The 26,761-nt window shown below is 46.6% G+C and overlaps 2 protein-coding genes across 3 annotated transcripts in view; both read left to right on the top strand.

Moving 5' to 3' along the window:
* The window catches only part of NIBAN2 (niban apoptosis regulator 2), a 413,466-nt gene extending 408,396 nt beyond the window's left edge, over positions 1-5,070 (top strand). Inside the window, exon 15 of the mRNA XM_063144774.1 lies at positions 5,059-5,070. The gene's annotated coding sequence lies outside the window, so the exon portion shown is untranslated. The remainder of the gene's footprint in view (positions 1-5,058) is intronic.
* Positions 1-26,761, top strand: part of ATP6V1G1 (ATPase H+ transporting V1 subunit G1) — a 210,713-nt gene that overhangs the window by 167,686 nt on the left and 16,266 nt on the right. The window lies entirely within an intron of this gene.

Below are 26,761 nucleotides of genomic sequence, written 5' to 3'. Positions count from 1 at the left end.
CACGAAAGTTACCCTAGGCTCTCAAGAAATAAATGAAGAATTATCATCACTATTATAATTATAGTTTCATAATGATTATTGTGAATAATAACGCATTATATAATCATAGCGTACAAGCATTTAGTCAGCAGTGATCTCTTAGCATCTCCCAAGGTCCTTAACTGGGAGGCAGGAGAGGCGTGTACGCTATGTGTTCTACGTGGAGGTGATGAGTACACAGTTGCTTGGAGCAGAAATGCGGCCATTAGGACTGGCCATTAAAAGTGGAGGAGATGAAATGAAAGAGTGTTCAGCTGCTATTCTTGCCATCTGTTGGCGCGATTCCACCCCGAACAGTGAGGCTTAGGCCGTTTTCGCAGGCAATAGAGAACCGTCACATCAGCAAAAGCTCTCTTGGGCCATCTGGATGCATTATTTAGCTCAGGGAAGGACAGAAGAAGGGGGAAATGAGACCAGTCCAACACCCTACCAAGACAATCAGAGAATGGAGAATGATTCGCTGTGATGCAGTTGTTAGAGGGTTGGACTGGGAGGGGGAGGAAAGAACTGGGTTCAAATCCCCACTTGGCCATGAAGCTCACTGGGTAACTTTGGGTTAGTTATGGACTCTTAGGCTAACCTACCTCACAAGGTTGTTGTGAGGATAAAACGGAGAGCATGAGGATACACTGAGAGCCAGTGTGGTGTAGTGGCTAAGGTGATGGACTGGGAGTCAGGAGATCCGGGTTCTAGTCCCCACTTGGCCATGGAAACCCACTGGGTGACTTTGGGCCAGTCACAGACTCTCAGCCCAACCTACCTCTCAGGGTTGTTGTTGTGAGGATACAAATGGAGAGGAGGATTGTGTATGCCGCTTTGGGTTCCTTGGAGGAAGAAAGGTGGGATATAATTGTAATAAATAATAATAATAAAGTACATCAGAGGAGGGCAACAAGGATGATTAGGGGTCTGGAAACAAAGCCCTGCAAGGAGAGATTGAAAGAGCTGGGCATGTTCAGCTTTGAGAAGAGAAGGCTGAGGGGAGACATGAGAGCACTCTTCAAATACTTAAAAGGTTGTCACAAAGAGGAGGGCCAGGATCTCTCCTTGATCAACAGGAATACGGAAGAATGGGCTCAAGTTATGGGAAGCCAGAGTCTGGCTGGACATCAGGAAAAGCTTCCTGACTGTTAGAGCAGTACAACAATGGAACCAGTTACCTAGGGAGGTGGTGGGCTCTCCCACACTAGAGGCCTTCAAGAGGCAGTTGGACAGTCATCTGTCTGGAATGCTTTGAGGAGGATTTCTGCATTGAGCAGGGGGGGTGGACTCAATGGCCTTGGACTGTACTATTTTATGATTCTATGAACTTGGAGGAAAAGGTAGGATATAAACATAAATAAATAAATAAATGAATAAATAAAATCCCTCATAGCCAGCCAACTAACTTCTGGAGAGTGATTGAGCTGAGGCTTCTGGGAAACTAAATTCTCTGCCTGGCTGGCATCACAGTGAGTGGGTTCGGACGACACTATAACCAACAATAGATTAAATAGTCAGTGGTTGGTAATTGTGTCATCTGTCGGGACCTCTTCACACCACGGTTGGTTATTTGGCTGAAATAGCCAACGCAAATAACCAACACTGTGCAGAGTTGGTTATTGGAACAACCGTTGGGCTGTTTCGTCACACACGGTTGATAATTTTCGGCGACTGCAGAGTCCCCTGGCAAGAGCGACCAAAGCAGCATCTGTCACTCTAGTCCAGCCAGAGGAACTCGCAATGGCTGATGGGAAACCAGAGGGAGGACTGAGGGGGGACAGAGGGTGGGGGATGTGTCAATCAAACGCACCGTTGACTAATAGTCAACTCTACGGTGGCCTTAATCCACACCACGGTTGATTATAATCATGTCACGAGGGGAGTGCCCTCTCGATAATCAACCGTAGAGTTGACTATTAATCCACCATTGACTGTTCCGTCGTCCAAACAGCCAGTGTGTGCTTTTTCTCTGCTTCCATGGAACAGCAGCAAGACACAAAGCAATTGGGTACAGCACAATAATCTTGTTTTGGCCTCTTCCAGAACTCTGGATCAGCGTCACCTCCTGCCAGGAATCCTTTTGACTATGCCTGCAGTGTTGGAATCTCCCTCATCCGTGTTCCCAACGACTGCTTTAGCAAATGAAACTGTGTTGCCAGTTCCACGAATACAACTGGGACTCTAACGAATAAGAAGAGACCGTTTCAGCACCTCTGAGGCCGGAAAGCTCCTCTCTTTGGGATTTGTTACCCATTCATTCTTTGCCTTCTCAGTGCCATTCCCAGTTCCCCAATTGTATTAACAGATTACCAATTTTAGCCAGTATCTTCTCCTTGCCTCCCATCTGTTAATGGATGATGAAAAAGGCCATTAATTGCTTTGGGAAGCTTATGAAAATTCTGGAATTGCCTCCCAGCCTGGCGACTTGGATTTAATACGACTTCATTAGCTTCAATCACCCTTCCCCAACCTGGTGCCTTCCAGATGTGATGGAATACATCTCCTATCATCCCAAGCCAACATGACCATGGTATTCCAATGCATCTGGAAGATGCCAGGTTGGCTGCCTTAAATGTATACTTTGCCCTTTCCCAAAAGAGGAGAGACTGATGCCGCTCTGATTGTAATAAATCTTTGTGAAAGAGGCGAGAGTATTTTGTAGCAAGATAAAGCAATATTAACTGCTACATGCACTGCAGGTATCTGGACGGCGAGAAATGGAAGGGGCAGCAGTGCAGGTTTTAGGTTCTTTTGGTTGTGAGATTCATAGAATCATAGAGTTGGAAGGGGCCTGTAAGGCCATTGAGTCCAACCCCCTGCTCAATGCAGGAATCTTCCTTAAAGCATCCCTGACAGATGGTTGTCCAGCTGCCTCTTGAATGCCTCTAGTGTGGGAGAGCCCACAACCTCCCTAGGTAACTGGTTCCATTGTTGTACTGCTCTAACAGTCAGTAGGTTTTCCTGATGTCCAGATGGAATCCGGCTTCCTGTCACTTGAGCCCATTATTCTGTGTCCTGCACTCTGGGACGATCGAGAAGAGATCCTGGCCCTCCTCTGTGTGACAACCTTTTAAGTATTTGAAGAGTCTCCCATCAATCTTCTCTTCTCCAGGCTAAACCTTTTAAGTATTTGAAGAGTGCTATCATGTCTCCCCTCTATCTTCTCTTCTCCAGGCTAAACATGCCCAGTTCTTTCAGTCTCTCCTCATAGGGCTTTGTTTCCAGACCCCTGATCATCCTGGTTGCCCTCCTCTGAACACGCTCCAGCTTGTCTGCGTCCTTCTTGAATTGTGGAGCCCAGAACTGGATGCAATACTCTAGATGAGGCCTAACCAGGGCCGAATAGAGAGGAACCAGTAAATAAATAAATAAATAAATAAAGGTGTGAAGCAGTGGAGGCTGGTGGTGAAGGACCTTGGATCGCTCCTTTAGAGGCCTGACTGGTTCTGATTCACTGCCTCGCTGACATCGGAGCCACCGGCCTCTGGGGTTGACATGACTGCCAGAATTAATAAGTGAGAAGATTGATCCTGCCGGAACGAGGGCACCGCTCCCATCCCATGTGAAACACTTCAGTTTCGGGGCTTCACCAGCGTAGCGTTAAGCACTAGCCTTGCATGCTCACAGTCACCCCAGTCGAATGATCTGTAGATGCCTCCTGCGTTTCCTTCGCACAGCCGAGCAGAAGGCCCTGGTGACGGCATGCAGCAGGAGCTTTGGGGGTGGGGGGGTGTCTCCATGCACAACGTGTGCGTTCAAAGCTTGCGTTCAAAGCTTGATTGACACCCACTCAGTAAAGGTCAGGGTCAGGCGACATCCTTGCCTGACACTTGTCAAAAAGCAGCGAGAAGCCGCAGGAGAACGAAGGCCTCTGAGGCACACACGCCTCCTCTCCTTTCCGTCACCGCAAGCGATCCCCCTGCCAGATAAACGTCGAGAAGTTCTCCATGACTTGATCCGATTGCTAACAGGAACTGGCCGACGAGACCACATCACGCCAATCCTTTTACATCTTCATTGGCTGCCAGTCCAGGTCCGGGCCCAATTCAAAGTGCTGGTATTAACATTTAAAGCCCTAAACGGCTTGGGGCCAGGCTATCTGAAGGAACGCCTCCTCCCGTATGTACCTGCCCGGACCCTAAGGTCATCCTCAGGGGTCCTTCTCCGTGAGCCCCTGCCAAAGGAAGTGAGGCAGGTGGCTACCAGGAGGAGGGCCATCTCTGCTGTGGCACCCTGGCTGTGGAATGAGCTCCCTAAGGAGGTTCGCTTGGCACCTATATTATATGCTTTTAGATGCCAGGTGAAGACCTTTTTATTCTCCCAGCATTTTAACAAGCTATAAATAAATTTAAACCTGGTGTTTTAAATTTGTAATTTTGCATTGCTGCTGTTTTTATCTGGTTGAACTTTTATATTGTATTTTATATTATGGTTTTATACTGTTGTTTTATAATTTGAATGTTTGTAATTTCTGTGAACCGCCCAGAGAGCTCCGGCTATTGGGCGGTATAGAAATGTAATTAATTAATAAATAAATAAAACAGGCAAGGATCAGTCAGGGAGGAAGTGGCAGCCTTCTTAGCTGGAGCATTAAGGAGGCCGGCCGGCTGGTTTCAGATCCACTTCTTGGCCAAATCCTGGCTTAGCAGATTGGTTCACAATCTGCTCGGCTCTTTGGAGCCGGCGGCCTTTGGGGAAGGAGCAGAGAGCCGGGAAGGACCCAGGCGGAATCTCTGATAAAGGATATGGTAGCAAGGGAAGAGGAGAACTCTGCTTTCTCCCGCATGCAAATTATTTACGTCTCCATTTCTTTCTATCCCGAAGGTGAAATTTGTGAATGTTCGTCAATTCTTATCAAAAAAATGAACTGAACTGAAATGGCCACCCAGCTCTTTCCAGCACAATGTATCACTGTTTAAAGAAGAGGTGGCATCCCTAATTCATCACACACACACACACACACACACACACACACACACACACACACACACACATTTTTAAATACACAGAGGTTCAAATTCAGACTTTTTAGAGCAGAGCACTGAAAACCCTGAGCCTGGATGGCCAAATCTATCAATTTTGGTTTCTCCCCCCCCCTTTTTTTTATAGCTTCATCCCACGTACCTGTTTCCCTCGAATTATCCCCTACAGCACTAAGCTGTTGTTGTTGTTGTTATTGTTGTTAGCTAAATCACACCCTGGGCGGCAGCGTTCCTAAGATCCTTTGCAGACCAGGAAATGGGTTTGAGGGGGGAAATCTAAAAATCATTAAAAAATCAACGGATGACCCAATCCGATTCAAATTTGGTATGCTTAAAGATCTCCTTAATATCTATTACAGTGCCAATTTTGATGCCTTTATCTTTAAAACTTACGCAGACGTAAGCATTTGTTTAATTTTTCTTTAAACATATCAAATTCTGCTCCTGTGCCCCCAGTGGCCACTCGGAGAACAACAAATGATTCGCTCCAAAACTAGTAGCAAAATAGGTCGTGTCTTTTGGCTTTATAGCACAATTAAAGCAGAATGCATGGGAGTACTTCACATTCAAAGCAGATTATGAACTGGAAAACTTCAGAGTTCTTCACAATAAAGGCAGATTATAAGCTGGAAAATTTCAGAGTCCTTTGCATGCAATTCACAGTGATTGCACAGTATAACCCTGGTGTGATAAATCTCTTAGAATCTCAAGTCCTTTTTTGACCTGAAGATGAAGAGTGTTGTGAATTTTGGTAAATTCTGATCAAAACTGAACTGAAACTAAATTCTCACCAATCCCTATCTACCAGGACAGATAGTCTAACTTTTCTATGCCCCCTTACAAACAAACATGTCATTTCTTCTCCCCAGGGAACACTGGGAATCGCAGAGCTGCGGAGGAATGGGTCTTGATTTTCAGTAGAAAATCCTTAGCATCTACAGCAGATGCTAAGGTATGTTTGGTTAGGTACGTTTGACCTTCCAGATGCTGTTGGACTTCAACTCCCATCAGCTCCAGCCAGCATGACCAATGGTCGGGGAAGATGAGAGTTGAAGTCCAACACCATCTGGAGGGCCACCTATTCCCCACCCCTGATCTAAGCAAAACTACAGTTGTCACGTTCGGGGTAAGCAAAACAAGTTATATTAGTTTAGAAGTGTAATAAATGCATAGATAGCCCAGAGGTAGAGAACCTGTGAGGCCTTTCAGATGTTGGACTACACCTCTCATCATCCCTGACCATGGGCCATGCTGGCTGGGGCTGATGGGAGTTGGAGTCTCAAAGGCCACGTGTTGTCTATCCCTGGTGGAAACACACGCCTGCCTCTCTCGAAAAGTAATTGTGGCCCCGGTGTGTCCGCTTACAGGTCCCCCAAGTGATCAAGTCCAACGGCATAGCGTGCCCTGAACAAGGCAGATGTGTTTCAAACATACCTTTAATTAAAAAAAAAAGAAGCAAACTTGGTCTTGGCTTTTAAATCCACCGAGGATACGGCGATCGCAGTCAGCAAAAACAGCACAGAGCAGATAGAGTGCAAATTGGTGTTAGAATTAGCTTGCAATCTTACACTCACTTACCTGGGAACATAGAATCATAGAATAGCAGAGTTGGAAGGGGCCTACAAGGCCATCGAGTCCAACCCCCTGCTCAATGCAGGAATCCACTCTAAAGCATCCCTGACAGAGGGTTGTCCAGCTGCCTCTTGAAGGCCTCTAGTGTGGGAGAAGAGCCCACCACCTCCCTAGGTAACTGGTTCCATTGTCGTACTGCTCTAACAGCCAGGAAGTTTTTCCTGATGTCCAGCCGGAATCTAGCTTCCTGTCACTTGAGCCTGTTATTCCGTGTCCTGCACTCTGGGAGGATCGAGAAGAGATCCTGGCCCTCCTCTGTGTGACAACGTTTTAAGTATTTGAAGAGTGCTATCATGTCTCTCCTCAATCTTCTCTTCTCCAGGCTAAACATGCCAAGTTCTTTCAGTCTCTCTTCGTAAGGCTTTGTTTCCAGACCCCTGCGTTCAAGCTTCATTGAATGCAGTGGGACTTACTTCTGAGTAGACATGGATAGGATTGCAGTCTCAAGGAGTCACAATCACATCTGTCATGCTGGACGGTACGTGCTCCCTGCAGTGGAGGCTGGCTGATGTCAGTGGGGCAGTGAATCTGCTCCGAGTTTCAGTCGGCACTCTAAAGGACTTATTGCAACATGGAGAGCTTCTTTAGTGTGATGACTGGAACTCGAAGCGGATTCCCTGCCCCGCTGATCTCGGAGCCGCCAGCCTCCACCAGCTCTCTGACAATGCTTTTGCCCTGTTGGCAAACGGCAGCAGACCCTGTCAAAATTGCCTGCAGGAGTGAACAGTCAGCTACACGAAGGCGTTTATTCCCCCTGCCCTCATTTTCTTCCCCCCTTGAGGACGTGTGAAGAAGAGCCAGGAAGAAAGAAGACACATTATGTATGCTAATATACTAGTATGCCTTGTGGGCAAAACAACGAAGACTTCTGCTTTACATATGATGCAAATTAAATCCGCCTTGATTTTAGAGTTTGGGGGGAGCGTGGAAGCTTTGCTACTACTGCCATGCATTGGCTACAATGAATAAAACTCTGTTTGTGTGTGCACGCACACGTGTGTGTAAGCGTGTGCGTTTTCCCAATAGTTTTCTTTTTGGAGTACAGATCTCCTCCCCACACCTCCCAGATTAAATATGGAAGCTCACATCATTCCTACACTCATCAGCGTCATCATACGAGCGTTTTATTGCACGCTCGTTACCGGTCACTCACAGATTTTCGTGGGTCTTGCTCACGACGCTGTCCGCCTCCCGCGTATCTCTTGCTCCTTCTGCTTATTTATCCATCACAAAAAAAAAAGACCCAGAAAATCCGATTCTTTTGGCTGTGATGAAACTTGCCGCCATTTCCTGCTGTGTGCAGGAGAAGCAGCGCGATAAAAAATGCCCCCTGAATGGGCCACATGGTTCTTGTTCACTTCGTCTTTCATCCCCATGTGAAGAAAGGGGAAGCGGATCGTCCCTATAGTGGGACACCAGCCGGAGGCAAAATGAGGGTAGGGAAACACAATTCCCCCCACCCACCCCGTCTGATGACGACCCCAGAAAGATACGCACGCCTTTTCTCAGCCAGGTCTTGGGGAATGACATCCTCCTTTTCATGGAGAGAGCAATCTTGTGGCCACTAAAGAGCTTTGGGGGTGGGCATAGGATACTTAGGAGTCCTGCATCCGAGGTCTGAGACAGAAGTCCAAGCTAGGGTGTCCATATGGAAAGGAGGACAGGGCTCCTATATCTTTGACAAAAAGGGAATTTCAGCAGGCGTCATTTGTATGCATGCAGAACTTGGTGAAATACCCTCTTCATCACAACAGTTAAAGCTGCAGGAGCCCTGCCTTTTTTTTGTATCTGGTCACCCTACAAAAGAGGGCAGGGCTCCTGCAGTTTGAACTGTTGTGATGAAGAGGGAATTTCACCAGGTGCAGCCTGCATACAAAGGACACCTGCTGAAATTTTCTTTTCTGGTCGCCCTACAAAAGAGGGCAGGGCTCCTGCAGTTTGAACTGTTGTGATGAAGAGGGAATTTCACCAGGTGCAGCCTGCATACAAAGGACACCTGCTGAAATTCCCTTTTCAATACAACAGTTAAAGATACAGGATTTTTAGAATTTGTATTATTAAAGGGGAGAGGGAAAACACCTCCAGAGGAAGTAATGAGATTTTGGAAATATGAATAAGATCCCTTGGCTGGAGGGAGCACATTTATGTTAATTGTGATTATGTTAAATGGAATTAAGTTAGAACATACGTTTATTAAATTGTTTACTTTATATTTCTGTGTATTATGGGGTATTGTTTTATATTGTATTGTTGTATTGTTTGGATGTTTATAATATATATATATATATGAATGAATATGATACAGGCTCCCTATCCTCCTTTCCATAGGGTCACCCTACTCTGCTGTTAATGTCTGCACATATGGAAATTGCAGCTCAGTGGTAAAATGCGAATAATCTCTCTGTACAAAGGTGGATGGCGAGGGTGTGGGAAACTGCCTTGTCAGAAAAATTCATGCAACACAGTAAACTTGTCCGGGGGTTTTCTAGTATAGAAAAATTTAAGGTCTCGTTTCATATATATAAACCAATCCCTACCTTTTTTTTCTCCTCCGTCACCCAAGTTTCCCGGTGGGGCAGCTCTATAAGACAGATAAGGAAGGATGAAAGATTGAATTTGTATTTCTAATTCAGGGGATTAGATGTATTCAATATTTCTGACAAAGTATTTTATTGGGAGGTTTTCTTCTTTTTTGTGTGTATGTTGCTGCCACATTGAGATAATGTAATGTTGTGCTTTAGTTTTGGTCGTAACTTTTTTTTTCTGTTTGTTAATATATTTTCTTACTAAAAAAGAAGAAGAAGCCATCAGCCTCCACAGATTGATCCCATGTCAGACTATCATCACAGTAAGGGATCATCTGTACTCTGCAATCCTACGCACCCTGAATTGGGAGTAAGACCCACTGAATTGGGAGTAAGAGCTTTATCACACCAGCGTTATACTGTGCGATCACTGCGAATTGCGTGCAAAGGACTCCGAAGTTTTCCAGCTTATAATCTGCTTTGATTGTGAAGGACTCCCATGCATCCTGCTTTAATTGCGCTTCTTAACCAAAAGAAGTGCAATATTTTGCTACTAGTTTTCGAGCGAATCATTTGTTGTTGTCCGAGCGGCCACTGGGGCGCAGGAGCAGGTTTTGAAGAAAAATTAAACAAATGCTTACATCTGCCTAAGCTTTAATGATAAAGACAACAAAATTGGCACAGTAATAGATATTAAGGAGAGCTTTAAGCATACCAAATTTGAATCGGATTGGTTCATCCGTTGATTTATTTTATTTTACTTTTTTTACATTTCCCCCCTTAAACCCATTTCCTGGTATGCAAAGGATCTAGCCACCCGGTAGCAACAACGACGCCGACGATGGCAGCTTAGCGCTGTAGGGGATAATTTGAAGGAAACAGTTACGTGGGATGAAGCTTTAAGACCCACTGAATTCAGTGAGGTTGACGTGGATGAGGCTGCACAAGGTGCTGTGGGAGTAGTGGTTAGCGTCATGCGATGAATCCAGAATCACGCCAAATAGATTAATTAAGTACTAAACTCTGCTTATTTGCATTGTCTGAAGCAATAAGCAACTGCTGCCATTCATTAAATCAAGAAGTAATACTCAGCCATTTAATCAACTGCATGTCTGGTTTGTCGCCGCCCCGTCTAAAATTAATTTTGCATCAGCACAGCCACACAGGGCTGGCCATTCCTTAGCTCACAATCAGCAGAAAGACAAATGTCTCCTGCATTTATATACGCCGCTTTGAGCCATGCCCATGCCTCAAATGGATGCTGAGCACAGGACTTAATCATCGCTCTGCAAATAATCTGTCAATCACGGATGATTGCTTAATGTAGATTAGTTACTTTTTCGCTATGACAGAGCCGAAATTACTTACCTTGTTCCAGGTTTGTATAAAGAGTGTCAGAAAGGGACTCCTGTTTTCCATGACTGGCATGGTCTTCTCGGTCTTCATTTTCTGCTTTTAAAGCATTTTGCCCTCACTGTCCTTGACTTCACTTGTCCACAAAGCCGTTAAATCCAGTTGGCTGTAGCTAGGGTGACCATACAGAAAGGAGGACAACAGCTGTATTGACAAGAGAATTTCTGCAGGTGTCATTTTTATGTGTGCAGCACCTGGCGAAATTCCCTCTTCATCACAACAGTTCAAGTTGCAGGAGCCCTGCCCTGTTTTGTAGGATGCAGCTTTAACTGTTGTGATGAAGAGGGAATTTCCCCAGGTGCTGCATGCATACGAATGACACCTACTGAAATTCCCTTTTCTATATAACTGCTAAAGATACAGGAGCCCTGTCCTCCTTTCCATATGGTCACCCTAGCTGTAGCAAACCACGTGATTTTGGTTGTGACCCTCTGTGGCTGTATGCAACCAGAAGTTGGCAAGTGCTCCACGTGAATTTGTCCAAAGCCAATAGATGTCATTCTCATATATAGACCCCTTACCTAGGATGGGAAAGTGGCTACCTGGAAGGGTAAAAGGAACAGAACAAGGAAAGTGAAGCAACCAGCGTGGGATCATGTTAACCACTACTGCACTAGGAGGGCCAGAGTTGGCCGGAAGCTAGCTCCTCCTTCCGGGCTGGACATGCCAAGATACAGTCATGCCATCAGGCTGCAACTTAGGGACATGGGACGCAGGTCTACTCCGTCTTCCCTGCTGAAACACCATCTCCATCAGTCTGTTCTTCTCTGTGGACTGTGGGTCACGATAAAAACAACCGTCCAGCTTTAAGAATTGTCGCCAAGGATTCGCTTGTTTTCCTCTTCCCTCTTCATCCTATTTTCCTTTCGTGTTGTGCTTTTTTTTAGATTGTAAGCCTGTGGGAAGGAGCCGTCTTGTTTTGTTGATTGAATAGAAGCTGGTCCGGGAGCCTTTTCAGCGTAAGAGTGGTGTAGAAATACTTTAAAGGGACAAATAAATAAATAAATAATATTTATTTATTTATTTATTACATTTATATACCGCCCCAGAGCCGAAGCTCTCTGGGCGGTTTACAAAAGTTAAAAACAGTAAACATTAAAAATATACAAAATTTAAAACCATCAAAAACAACAGTATCCATTTAAGTAACAGTTCTGGGGTCCGTTAAAAAGCAAACTTAGCGTTGTTATATGTTGTTAAAAGCTTGGGAGAAGAGAAAAGTCTTGACCTGGCGCCTGAAAGATAACAATGTTGTCGCCAGGCGAGCCTCGTCAGGGAGATTATTCTACAGTCGGGGGGCCACCACCGAAAAGGCCCTCTCCCTTGTTGCCATCCCCCGAGTTTCCCTTGAAGTAGGCAATCGGAGGAGGACCTTAGATGTTGAGTGCAGTGTACAGGTAGGTTCAGGTTCAAATAAGGAAGATGTTCGTTTTGTCCAACAGGTGGAATGGGGAACTTGGGTACCTCTAGGTTTTGAATTTCAAAACTCATCATCACCAGCCAGACTGGCTTGTACTTAGGGATGATGGGAGTTGTAGTCAAACACACATCTGGAGGACTGCGGATTCTCCATGCCTCTTGTAGTGAGGGGGGAAAATAACTGGAGGGTTTGATCTCCTGGCTCACCCTGTTAATGGCTCCTGAGGCATCTTTAATTCCTTTCATTTTCATTCATTAGCCAAAGCATCAGAGACATGTCAGGCACGCCATGTTATCGTTTAAATCCCGTTGCATGTCCCCAATGACTCCAATTACATTTTCAAATATTTATTCATCATTCTGCCTGGCAGAGCGCGTCTTAGTCCCGGCGCCAGGGAGCATTTGCTCATGGGGCGGGGGTGGGAGTAGGAGGGCAAGGAGAGGAATTGTTGATGGGGAAAGGGGGGCAGAAGCACCCATGGGACCTTCAGCTCCTTCCTTCGCCCCCCAAATCCCTCCAGCCTGTCGCAGAACTTGAAATGTAAGGCGGGTTTAACCAAGCAATTCCAGATTGTCACATTGAGAAAGGCGAGGGGAAAATAAAAGACGCTGCATACGTCCCAAATGAGGGTCTCTACTGCACACAGAGGCTTCCGTGCCTAGAGAGAGATCCAAGGAGGCTTCCCTGACACCATGCCTAGAGAGAGAGACCCAGAGATACAGCACCTGTGTGCCACAAGGTGTAGTAAACATCACAGAGTTCTTGTCGTAGCGATTTTGTCATTGCATTAACCTTTACATTTCTTCTGGTATGTCGTTTTATTTATTTATTACGTTTTTATACCGCCCAATAGCCGAAGCTCTCTGGGTGGCTCACAAAAATTAAATGATCAGGGGTCTGGAAACAAAGCCCTGAGGAAAGACTGAAAGAACTGGGCCTGTTTAGCCTGGAGAAGAGAAGGCTGAGGAGACATGAAGATGTCTCCTCAGAAGAAGGAGCGTGTTCAGAGGAGGGCAAGCAGGATGATCAGGGGTCTGAAAACAAAGCCCTATGAAGAGAGACTGAAAGAACTAGGCATGTTTAGCCTGGAGAAGAGAAGATTGAGGGGAGACAGGATAGCACTCTTCAAATACTTCAAAGGTTGTCCCACAGAGGAGGGCCAGGATCTCTTCTTGATCATCCCAGAGTGCAGGACATGGAATAATGGGCTCAAGTTACAGGAAGTCAGATTCTGGCTGGGCATCAGGAAAAACTTCCTGACGGTTAGAGCGGCACGACAAGGGAGCCAATGCCCTAGGGAGGTTGTGGGCTCTCCCACACTAGAGGCCTTCAAGGTGCAGCTGGATAGCCATCTGTCAGGTATGCTTTAAGGTGGATTCCTGCATTGAGCAGGGGGTTGGCCTCAATGGCCTTATGGGTGCCTTCCAACTCTACGATTCTAGGATTCTATGAAAGGCGAGTGGAAATACACACAGTTTAGCGTGTGTGTTTATAGTCCTGGAAAGGATGTGCAGCCAGACACACATCTCTCTGAGTAGCTGTCCAGCCCCTGCTGTTTCTGCCACGGCAAGTAACAAAATCTCCTTGGAAGTCGCCGTCAGCTGCAGCGAATAAATATTTATGGCTGTTCACTTTGAGCTCCGGCTGCTTTGCCTCTCCGCGCTCGTCTCAGCGGCTGACACTTGTGCTCTCTGATCTTGGCTGGTGCGCCGCCCTTCCATGGAACACAGGAAGCCGTCCTTCTACCAAACACCACACACCATCTAGTTCACCATTGTCACCTTTGACTGGCGGTGCCTCTCTGGGTCTCCGGCAGAGAGACGTGTTTCTCATTACCTGTAACCTGATCATTTCGACTGGAAATGCCGGGTGGTTGAAGTGGTGACCTTCTGGGACCCTCCCCAGAAATCCAGAAGACTCTGTCACCGATTGGCTAGGCAATGGGCAACCTTTTGCAGTGCTAGGCCTAGAACAAATAGCCTTCCCAAGGGAGGGATATCTTTGACCCCCGTTCGTTTGTTCAGCTTTTGAATACGCAGGTTTTTATTGTATTTGAATAATGCTCCAATTACAAGGGGCAGAGAGAGACCCTTCCAGCCCCCATTACATTTTGCTTAGGACGACCATATGGAAAGAAGGACTGAGCTCCTGTATCTTAATAATAATAACAACAACAATAATATATTTATTTGTTACCCACCGCTCCCTCTGGATCAAGGTGGCGTAGAACACAAATACCATAATATATATATAACTAATTAAAACATTTCAAACTAATACATTATTAAAAGCAGAACATTATTAATAATAATATATTATTATATATTGAATATATATTTATTAAATATTTAATAATAATATTTATTTCTTATCCGCCTTTCCATCTTGATCGAGGCAGGGAACAACAGTAAATATAAAATACATAAAACTGAATTAAGAACATAATATACATTGTTAAAACATCCTAAACAGTTGTTTGGAAGAGGGGATTTGAGGAGTTGTCATTTGTATGCATGCAGCACCTGGTGCAATTCCCTTTTCATCACAACAGTTAAAACTGCAAGACCAGGTACAAAAGAGGGCGGGGCTCCTGCAGCTTTAACCGTTGTGATGGTGAGGGAATCTCACCAGGTGCTGCATGCATACAAATGACACCTGCTGAAATTCCCTTTTCAACACAACTGTTAAAACTGCAAGAGCTACACTAGAGTGACCAGATACAAAAGGGGGCGGGGCTCCTGCAGCTTTAACTGTTGTGATGATGAGGGAATCTCACCAGGTGCTGCATGCATACAAATGACACCTGCTGAAATTCCCCTTTCAATGCAATGGTTAAAAATACAGGAGCCCTGTCCTCCTTTCCATATGGTCACCCTACTTTTGCTGTCTCCCCTCCGAATGACTGTTTTAGAAGGCTGTGGGGAGGGTGTAATGTGGCTAAAACTGGGGGGGGGGCATCAAGGGACGCTGGTTGTGGATCTAATTAAGCCCCTCCTGCCTTAAGCCCGTAATTCGAGTGCTGCATTTGCAGCCCATTTCACAACCTTGACCTACTAACCACGTGCACAGTTTAGCCCTGTCATATAAGAAGGTAAACTTGCATGCATGGCTCCAATTGCAATCACCCTTTCTCGTGCACCGCGTTGGTTGAAGGGGGAACTGGTGTGGTAAAGTTTCCTGCAAACTAAATGTAAAAGAAAAGTCTTTTAAAATAAAAAATATTTTTTTTCTTATTTGCTATAAATTATTATAAATAATAATTATAAATTATAAATTTTCCATGAAACTCAACGCTGAGTTTCATGGCCACCACTGGCCATGAAACTCAGCATTGCCAGTTGGATAAATGAAGCAGATCCGTCTGAACTGGTCATGTTTGGGTGGCTGCTATGAGTAGCAGTATCTTATGGTACTCCTACACAGAGTAGACCCATTGAAGAGAATGTACATTGGCTTCCTATTCGCTACTGGGCCAGGTTTAAGGTTCTTGTACTAGCGTACAAAGCCCTAAACAATTTGGGACCTAGAAACTTTCCCCTTTTCAACCTGGCCGGTTACTGAGGTCATCTGAGGTCATGCTCCTGCTTGTTCCACATGGACCTGCTGTCCGATTAAAGTCTACCAGGGGAAGAGCCTTCAGTGTGGTGGCCCCCTTCCTATGGAATTCCTTGCCTTTGGAGGTCAGGAAGGCGCCAACCTTGTATTCCTTCCGGCGCCTCCTGAAAATGTCGTTCCAGGAAGCCTTTCCCTCAATCGCCAGTTGCGATTTTATTTGCACGTTGTTTCTTTTAAAAATGTGTTTTAACGTGTTTTGATTCTGGTTCGATTCTTTTATTCTGTTGTTCACCGCTGCAAAATTCTTGAATGGGGAATATTGTTAATAAAATAAATACATAAAATATCTAAGGTGGACTACAATGGGATTGTGTGCCCGGACTTTGGTCTGATGCAACAGGGCTCTTATTACAATTTGAAAGAAGGGACCATGTGCCTATTCTAGGGTGACCATATGGAAAGGAGGACAGGGCTGCAGTACCTTTAACACTTGAATACAACAGGGAATTTCAGCAGGTGTCATTTGTACACATGCAGCACCTGGTGAAATCCCCTCTCCATCACAACAGTTAAAGCTGCCCTCTTTTGTAGAGTGACCAGATACCAAAGAGGGCAGGGCTCCTCCACCTTTAACTGTTGTGCTGAAGAGGAAATTTCACCAGGTTCTCCATATATACAAATGACACCTGCTGAAATTCTCTTTTCTATGCAACTGTTAAAGACGCAGGAGCCCTGTCCTCCTTTCCATAGGGTCACCCTAGACCCAAAGAAGCAATAATTCAGGATGCATCCATTATTTTAACATGGCCATTTTCCTTTGGCCACGTAAATGCAGGCTCCTGTATCCCCTCAAAGTTTTGCATTGGCTGTTCTGCGCCCCGCAGCAGCTGAAAGCCAGACTGGAGTTTTGAGTTCTCTGGCACTCCCTCTACTGTTTGCACACTGCAAACGCAAACTTTTAATTTGCTTTTATTGCACTCTCTGCAGCAGGCTTGTTTTTTAAATTACCTTCCCCATAGAAGCGGTTGATTTTCATGTCCTGCATTTTGAACAACCCGGGAGTCTCTTGGGTATCGCACGCTACGGAATTGCCGCACTTTTCAGAGAGGGGATAACGGTTGTGCGTGTGTGTTTTAAAGTCTAGCTTTTATATATAAAAAGCAAAGCGAGGACTTTTGTTTTTCTTTTTAATTCTAAGCTGACTTTATAGCTTCCCCAAAAGATCTGGATTTGGCTCAGTACAGCAGAGCACAGTAAAAGGAGGGGGGAAGCACACGGAACAAGCATATTGCTGTGGGTGTAAATACACGCCTCAGAAAAGATTACGTTTCAAAGACTTCTCTCTCAAGAGAGGTTGATCACAAAGACCTGCATTGCCCCGAGTCACTTCTTCCTTTCCCATAAATTGCTCTGTACTTTCAAAATAAAGCGAGTCTTCGCCCTGCGGAGGGGAAGAGCAGCTGTAGCAACCGGTGCTGCTTCTTGAATGCAGATGGGGCCGTTGGGTCCAGGGCAGCTCTGATAACTGTTGAATCATAGAATCGTAGAATAGTAGAGTTGGAAGGGGCCTAGAAGGCCATCGAGTCTAACCCCCTGCTCATTGCAGGAATCCACCCTAAAGCATCCCTGACAGATGGTTGTCCAGCTGCCTCCTGAAGGCCTCTAGTGTGGGAGAGACCAGAACCTCCCTAGGTAACTGGTTCCATTGTCGTACTGCTCTAACAGTCATAGAATCATAGAATCACAGAACAGCAGAGTTGGAAGGGGCCTACAAGGCCATCGAGTCCAACCCCCTGCTCAATGCAGGAATCCACCCTAAAGCACTCCTGACAGATGGTTGTCCAGCTGCCTCTTGAAGGCCTCTAGTGTGGGAGAGACCAGAACCTCCCTAGGTAACTGGTTCCATTGTCGTACTGCTCTAACAGTCATAGAATCATAGAATCACAGAACAGCAGAGTTGGAAGGGGCCTACAAGGCCATCGAGTCCAACCCCCTGCTCAATGCAGGAATCCACCCTAAAGCACCCCTGACAGATGGTTGTCCAGCTGCCTCTTGAAGGCCTCTAGTGTGGGAGAGACCAGAACCTCCCTAGGTAACTGGTTCCATTGTCGTACTGCTCTAACAGTCATAGAATCATAGAATCACAGAACAGCAGAGTTGGAAGGGGCCTACAAGGCCATCGAGTCCAACCCCCTCCTCAATGCAGGAATCCACCCTAAAGCATCCCTGACAAATGCTTGTCCAGCTGCCTCTTGAAGGCCTCTAGTATGGGAGAGCCCACCACCTCTCTAGGTCACTGGTTCTATTGTTGTACTGCTCTAACAGTCGGGAATGCCTGGTGTAGAAAAGCTAATGGTCACCTCCTGCTCCTGTGCTTCCTGCTCATCACCATTGTTTCTACCTGCCAGACAGAGAGGTGGAAAGCAAGCAGGCGGCAGCCCTTTGCTGGTCTTCCTAACTGCCACCATTGCTTGTTTTCTCTGTTTTTTCCTGACTGTGAGAGCAGTACGACAATGGAACCCATGACCTAGGGAGGTGGTGGGCTCTCTCACACCAGAGGCCTTCAAGAGGCAGCTGGATTATCATTTGTCAGGGATGCTTTAAGGTGGATTAAAGCATCCCTGACAAAGGGGGTTGGACTTGATGGCCTTATAGGTCCCTTCCAACTGTACTATTCTAGGATTCCAGAAGGAGGAGTCCTCCCAGAGTGCAGGACATGGAATAACAGGCTCAAGTTAAAGGAAGCCAGATTCCAGCTGGTCATCAGGAAAAACTTCCTGACTGTTAGAGCAGTACGACAATGGAATCAGTTGCCTGGTGAGGTTGTGGCCTCTCCCACACTAAAGTCATTCAAGAGGCAGCTGGACAACCACCTGTCAGGGATGCTTTAGGGTGGATTCCTGCATTGAGCAGGGGGTTGGACTGGATGGCCTTGTAGGCCCCTTCCAACTCTGCTATTCTAGGATTCTCTGAGGGAGTGGGGTTCCAGTGTCTGGCAATAGCAAAGACGAGTGGCACATCCTGGGGGCTCTTGACATGGGACCCCATCTGGAGCAAGGCCCTCAGCAAGGGCCTGATCTTGCCAGACCAAAACACCCTATTTCTCTACATTCCTATGGTTGTTAATCACCAGGCATGGTCCCTAGCAAAACGCTGTCCTGATTTTGCAGTTGGTGTGAGGTTGGCAAATGGTTTGGGGGTGTTTCCTTTGGTTGTTTCTCAGCATAACTTGCTAGCGTTGCCGTTCTTTGGGGGTTTAAACGCTCCCAAAATTAAATCTCCAAACTGGGGGACGGGATGTTGGCACTTAAGCGAACGTGCATTGTAGTGCATTCATTTTTTTAAAAAAAAAATCCGCGGTATGTAACTACCGCTAAATATAATAAAATCCCGAAACAGTTCACACGCAAATATTAAAAACGGCAATTAAAATACGATATTAAAAACACCATATCAAAACCAGTCCCCATCACAATGATAGCACAAAGCAATACAAGGAGCACACTTGCGTTTGCACAGCTTCTCTTCTCCAAGGCTGGAACTACCCATCCAGGCAGTAAACGCGGCTGAACTTATTTGAGGAGCAGATCTTTCTAGAACCAGGGCCATCAATTATTAATGTTTTGGATGAGGAGATGCAGGGAACGCTTATCAAGTTTGCAGATGACACCAAATTGGGTGGGATAGCGAATACCCTGGGAGACAGAAACAAACTTCAAAGTGATCTTGATAGGCTGGAGTGCTGGGCTGAAAACAACAGGATGAAATTGAATAGGGATAAATGCCAAGTTCTACACCGAGGAAAAAAAAACCCAAATGAACAAGATGGGGGATACTTGGCTCAGCAATACTACAAGTGAGAAAGATCTTGAAATTCTTGTAGATCACAAGCTGAATAGGAGCCAACAGTGCGATATGGCTGCAAGAAAGGCAAATGCTATTTTGGGTTACATTAATCGAAATATAGCTTCCAAATTGAGTGAGGTACTGGTTCCCCTCTATTCGGGCCTGGTTAGGCCTCATCTTGAGTATTGCGTCCAGTTCTGGGCTCCACAATTCAAGAAGGAAGCAGACAAGCTGGAGCGTGTTCAGAGGAGGGCAACCAGGATGATCAGGGGTCTGGAAACAAAGCCCTATGAAGAGAGACTGAAACAGCTGGGCATGTTTAGCCTGGAGAAGAGAAGATTGAGGGGAGACAGGATAGCACTCTTCAAATACTTCAAAGGTTGTCACTCAGAGGAGGGCCAGGATCTCTTCTCGATCATCCCAGAGTGCAGGACATGGAATAACGGGCTCAAGTTACAGGAAGCCAGATTCCGATTGGACATCAGGAAAAACTTCCTGACTGTTAGAGCAGTACGACAATGGAATCAGTTACCTAGGGAGGTTGTGGGCTATCCCAACCTAGATGCCTTCAAGAGGCAGCTGTTAGGTATGCTTTAAGGTGGATTCCTGCATTGAGCAGGGGGTTGGACTCGATGTGCTATAGTCTCCTTCCAACTCTACTATTCTATGATTCTATGAAATAAAAGGACCTGCAAACGTCTGTGAGTGATCAATAGTGAGTGTGCAACAAATCACCCATTTGGATCAGCTCAGAGAGTGTCTTACTATTGATCTTTTTAATATTGATCACTCTTGGAAGGCTTTTGTAGCTGCGCCTGCTGTCCACCACCAGACCAGCCTAACAGGACTTCTGGGGGAGCCACCAATATGGAAGAAGGGCTATCACCCCCAGGTGCTATGGCAAGGATCCCATCTAACGTAAGCTGGGCCACAATATCTCACTTTTCTCTACCACCAGTCAATAAGGCCTGTCGACCATCTTTTGAAGTTGCCTTCCACTGACTTGCGGGAACGCAAGAAATTATCGAGTTGCCGTTGTCGAAACTGGCCTCAGTCCAGATGTGGAAGGCTTAATTGCAACTCATTTTCATCGGGGGAGGCGGATTGAAGAAGGCACTGACGGAATGTAAATCGAGCCCTTTAAAATAACTTCACAGCTTCAGAAGCCGGGCATTAGCAGGAGCGCAGGTTGTGTTCTCTGCCAGGCGCTCCATTAGCCGCAGGCTTGGCGAACCGAAAGATCAGCTCGGCTGGAGATTCCTTGTTGCGAGAGATCATTAAGCCGAGGAAGTTTTTCCTGTTTGCCGCTCTGGAAAGAAAGGGAGAGAAATTCATTGTTTGCTTCCAGTGGGACCAGAAGGCAGCCGTATAAATAAAAGACTAAAGTGTCAGCCAGGCTCCAGCTGGTTCTGGGGAGCTTGTTTACATATGCAGTGACATCTTCCCTGAACGCGTCAAGACTTGAAATGAGAGCTGGTGCTGGATGGCTTTGGATACAGAGTGCTCAGGGTCCCTGCTCTGCCAGCCGCTCTGGATTTGGACATGCGGCTGAAACGTTGCCAGATGTTCCTTTCTCTTTCAGTGCTCCTCTGTGGTTCTGAGAGCTGCTGAGATGTTGTCAACTCCCCTCTTTGATGAGACGCCCGCCCATGCTATCCCTTTACCCAGCGAGTGGAAGGATGTTACAATGTTGAACAGGAGAAACGGAGGACAAGGTGCGGCATGAAAGGACGCTGGTGGAGAAGCTTGGGCTGGCGCCCAACGTGGCAATCTGCCTCCTAGCGTAGCCAAGTGCCAAGGCTGAGCAGTAGACAACTGTCAGAAAGGAGCCAAGAGTCAGGAATCAGGAACCAGACGTTGTGGCATGGAGTCAGAGCCAAGGGGCAAAGCCCAGGAGGTGGAATTGAGGGACAAAGCCAGGATGCAGAACCAAGAGGTAAACACAAACACATCAGACTTGGGAAGACTGCTTTTGCACAGGCAAAGGCCAAGCCCAAATTGAAAGTGTTTTACAGCTCTTTCCAGTTTGAGAGGGCCACATGGGTGGCCAGAGTGAGCAGGGTCATTCCAGAGCCTGAGAATAAAGCTTCTCTACATGAGCAATTTATTCCACGTTCATAATCAGCCACTCATGGAAGTTCGTGGGTCCTTTACATGATGCGATCAACTTCCAGGACGTCTCCCGTGCTTTTCCCCAGTAATCACACTTTTAACCCCCGCTGAAGTTATTCAGCATTTAAAATAATCGCGAGATTCCCCCAGTGTGTAAAACTGGTGTAGTCCTATAATTCCACCACTTGATGGCAGTGTTTCATTGAACTTAAAAGCATTACCAAGAAAGGAAGTTTTTTTCAATTCAAAACCAACATTTAAAGGAGCCCGTAGTAAACTCGGAAAGACGCCAGAAGAAGAAACCCCTGGTATGGGTGTGGAGTTTTTCCTTAATGAAGAGTCACCCTGAGAATACCCTGAGGAAGATGCTCCAAATTGCAGTTCATGTTGTTCATCACATGGGGCAGCCACGCACAGAGCTGAGGGCTCCCAGTTCTAGCTTCCAGTGGTTCTTAACAGTGGTTCATTGGGACCATTTCGCCCCATTGACGCAAAGTCCACAGCTGCTTTCCATGGCCTTTCACTATGGAATGCCATCTTCCTAACCCAGCTTTCCCCCAACCTGCAGAAGTTTTGGACTAGAACACCCAGCATTCCTGACCATTGTCTATGCCAGCTGGGGCTGATGGGAGTTGTAGTCCAAACCATTTGGAAGACACCAGACTGGGGAAGGGTGTCCTAAGCCCTCGCCAGATACAAATAGCTCTGATTTTCCGCCTCTGAGCTGTGGGCTGCTTGGCTATTGACTCCCCCTGGGCAACTCACTGTTGTGCCTCAGCTTGAGATAGAGCAGGAAGGAGGGTCAGCTGAGCCTGGGAGCGTCTGAGGAGTGGCTTTTCTCCAGCAACAGGCAGAAGCCAGCTGCAGGCAAATGCAGCTGACTGCAGTCCCTAATCACCACCATCCCTATTTAAGACAAGCAAGGGCCTCTGAGCGGTACTGGACGCAATTGTTGTTTTTCTTTGCCTACCAGTGCCTGAACCTTACCTGGACCTAACCTGACCTTGGACCAGACTTTGACTTCGCCTTGACACTTTCCTGATTTCAGTATTATTGACCCGGTTTCGGAGAGACGCTTCGGCTTTCAACTGCGGACTGTTTATTGACATTTCTCGCCTTCTTATCTCCGTCACGTCGGTGATTTACGACATTCGCTCCCTACTCCGTTACCCAGCCTTTCCTAAGCTCCAACCTAAGTGTGCTTTGCTGAGACCTCCAAACTCATCAGCCTCAACCCATTGACTTCTGGCCGTGCCTTTCGCTCCCCTCTTAGGTCAAAATGGAGCACAGCCGATTTTCAGATGCAGTGAAATTGATCGCTGCCCGCTTTCGTCTCAATGTCCTTGGCCTTTTGCAGAAACATTTCCAGAGGGGAATCAGCTCATTCGTATTTGATCACTGGCAAAGCAGAGTCACGGCTAGAGGGAAGACAAGGTTTCTTTCCAAGGAGGAGAGGCTGCAAAAGAATCCATTTAACCCCTCTTGGCACTGCTGTCAAGACCGATTTCCCCCAAGTGTATTTCCAAGCCAGGGATGCAGGGACAGCGGCTTCACTTTTCATTTCGCGAGTCAGGCCAGCCACTGTTAAAAGGGATTGCGCCTTAATCAAGCCGAAGAGATATTCGGGGGAAATGAAATGTTTAAAGATCAATTACACGGCTGTCACGTCGTCTTGAAAAGGATGCTCGTTAAGTTGCCGGCTGCTTCGTTTCTAGAGAAGTGGAAGGCTGAGGCCTTCTTCTCAAAAGGTCTAAAGGACCGTACCCATTCAGAGGATCACAGGATGAAATATTCCCCTATGGGGACCAAGATCACCCCTCGATGTCCAAAATAAGCATCTTCGAGAGAAGGGTCCCCTTCACTCTTCAAATACTTGAAAGGTTGTCACACAGAGGAGGGCCTGGATCTCTTCTCGGTCATCCCAGAGTGCAGGACACGGAATAACGGGCTCAAGTGACAGGAAGCTAGATTCCGGCTGGACATCAGGAAAAACATCCTGACTGTTAGAGAAGTACGACAACGGAACCAGTGACCTAGGGAGATGGTGGGCTCTCCCACACTGTGGAGGCATTCAAGAGGCAGCTGGACAGCCATCGGTCAGGGATGCTTTAAGGTGGATTCCTGCATTGAGCAGGGGGTTGGACTTGATGGCCTTAGAGGCCCCTTCCAACTCTACTATTCTATGATTCTATGCCTATCCTTGGTGCCATCTCTACACAAAATTACCCCCTTTTTTGTCTGTGGAAGGTTATCTAATTCTCCTTGGCCTATAAAACAAGGATGAGGAGGTACGAACGATGCGTTTTTGTGGTTTCCATACCATGCTGAAATTGTTGTCCTTCACCGGGGCAGGCCATTTCAATGCTGGTATTTTGGGGCACGTGCATTGGCTGTGTCAATAACTTACTTTCAGGAAAAGATGTGAGAGCCTTTCAGGAAAAGATTTGTGAACCGCCCAGAGAGCTCCGGCTATTGGGCAGTGTAGAAATGTAATAAATAAATAAATAAATTACAAACAGCCTTTGGTCGACAGGCTCTTTTCTCGTTCTTTCTGAAAATCCAGAGGTCATCTCGGGGGGGGGGGAAATCCAAACAGGGGGAGTTGCTGCACTGGAATATCCCTTTCTACGTTGCTATTAGATGCACTGGAGAACTCACCAGTGCGCTAGACGACAATTCATCTCCCCCATAATGAGTCAGCGGACGAAGAGCCCGTGGGGAGAGATGAATAAGTTGTGATTAAGTCTTTTCTGCGGCCGACTCACTCAGAGCAGGCTAATGAGAGAGAGAAGTGTGTGTGTGAACGATTTATTTATTCCACCTCTCCTTCACTCACATATTGTTCAAATTAGGGGGGGGGGCAGGGAGACAAAGGGGAACTAGTAGCCTTCCTGATGGCCTTCCCTTCATCACTTGTTTTAAAAGGATATGGGGGGCATGATTTGGTTAAAATTGCATCCAGTTCTGGCTCCACAATTCAAGAAGGATGCAGACAAGCTGGAGCATGTTCAGAGGATCAGGGGCCTGGAAACAAAGCCCTATGAGGAGAGACTGAAGGAACTGGGCCTGTTTAGCCTGGAGAAGAGAAGATTGAGGGGAGACATGATCGCACTCTTCAAATACTTAAAAGGTTGTCACACAGAGGAGGGCCAGGATCTCTTCTCGATCCTCCCAGAGTGCAGGACACGGAATGACGGGCTCAAGTGACAGGAAGCCAGATTCCGGCTGGACAGCAGGAAAAACTCCCTGACTGTTAGAGCAGTACGACAATGGAACCAGTTACCTAGGGAGGTGGTGGGCTCTCCCATCCTAGAGGCATTCAAGAGGCAGCTGGACAACCCTCTGTCAGGGATGCTTTAGGGTGGATTCCTGCATTGAGCAGGAGGTTGGACTTGATGGCCTTATAGACCCCTTCCAACTCTACTATTCTATGACTCTATCAAAATTGGGGGAACCGTCCCCCTAGTCATTCCACCCATATTATTTTGAGATTTCCAGAGCCTCAGGAAAGCACCCCCAAAACCATTTTTTAGTTGCAGAGGAAGGTCCCAATATCCCTACCCCCTCATGACTGCTTTTAAGTCTAAAAACAAGGCATTTGGAGATTAGATCGCAGATATTACACATTATATCAGGAGGATGGAACGTCACACTTCTTTGAACTACGTTTGATGTGACAGACAGTTAATATGGCTGTGATCGCTCCTACTTCAGGGCTAAACTACACTTTGCATTAAATGCATGATCTCGTTTAACAGTCCTGTGGGGTTTTTTGTGTGCGTAGGGTGACCGTATGGAAAGGAAGACAGGGCTCCTGTACTTTTCACAGTTGTATTGAAGAGGGAATTTCAGCAGGTGTCGTTTGTATGCAGGCAGCACCCTGTGAAATTCCCTCTTCATCACAACAGTTAAAGATGCAGGAGCCCTGCCCTCTTTTGTATCTCTAGTATAGCTCCTGCAGCTTTAACTGTTGTGATGGAGAAAGGTTCCTGCCAAAAGTTTCTCAGCTTTGGAAGATTCTGAATCGAGTCTCTGTACAGGCCCAAAGCCCGTATGTGTGATGCACAGAGACCCCAAAGAAGAATTAAAGATTCTCACATACTGACGACTAAGAATCATAGAATAGTAGAGTTGGAAGGGGTCTATAAGGCCATCGAGTCCAACCCCCTGCTCAATGCAGGAATCCACCCTAAAGCATCCCTGACAGATGGTTGTCCAGCTGCCTCTTGAAGGCCTCTCGTGTGGGAGAGCCCACCGCCTCCCTAGGCCAATGGTTCCATTGTCGTACTGCTCTAACAGGAAGTTTTTCCTGATGTCCAGCCGGAATCTGGCTTCCTGTAACTTGAGCCCATTATTCTGTGTCCTGCACTCTGGGAGGATTGAGAAGAGATCCTGGCCTTCCTCTGGATAAGAACGTAAGAAGAGCCTTGATACTGGATCAGACCAAGGGTCCATCTAGTCCAGCACTCTGTCCACACAGTGGCCCACCAGCTATCGGCCAGGGATGAAGAAGCAGGACATGGTGCAACAGCACCCTCCCACCCATGTTCCCCAGCAATTGGTGCACACAGGCTTACTGCCTCGAATACTGGAGGTAGCACTTCTCTCTCTCTCTCACACACACACACACACACAGCACCTCCTAGCTAGTTACTGGTGCCTCATATATCTTTGCTCTGCTGCTGCTTACAGTGTGGGATGATAGCTTTCTCTAGGATTGCTGATAGATGGATACTGAATGATGACAAGAAACTGGGACTCTTTAAAAGGGCAGGATTTTTCCTGTTCCCATTATTTCCTAACCAAAATGAGGCATCTAGCCTGCGTGTGGCTGGCTTTCTCCAACATGGCTGCTTCGTGCCCGAGGTGTTTATACTCCGGTACACCGTGTACGGAAACACTCTTCCAAGGCCCCCCCAAACCCTTGAACCACCTGTGACTGTGTGGGAAGCTTGATTTATTGTTCTCGCCGATTAGCGTGTTGCCATGGTTATTTCAGGTTAATCCGAGCTATTAATTCCAGAAATCTACAGAAACGCAATTTCATTACAGGGAGCTCCAGCGTGCCGTGCCTCCGCTCCCCACCTCTAAACTCAATTAGTTCTCGGGTTTGCAGCTTTTCCGTATTAGCAGCTCTTTAATATTTCAGTCTGGACAGCCTTGGGGCTCCCTCCACAATGAAAAACAGGTTTTGACAGCCCCCAAAGTTTGTGGTTAGGGGAACTCTGGGCACTGATGGATGAGGTGGACGGGGC

The sequence above is a fragment of the Elgaria multicarinata genome, chromosome 19 (assembly GCF_023053635.1).
Source record: "Elgaria multicarinata webbii isolate HBS135686 ecotype San Diego chromosome 19, rElgMul1.1.pri, whole genome shotgun sequence".
In the NCBI taxonomy this organism is placed as follows: domain Eukaryota; kingdom Metazoa; phylum Chordata; class Lepidosauria; order Squamata; family Anguidae; genus Elgaria; species Elgaria multicarinata.
This window is presented reverse-complemented; position numbering and strand designations above follow the sequence as displayed.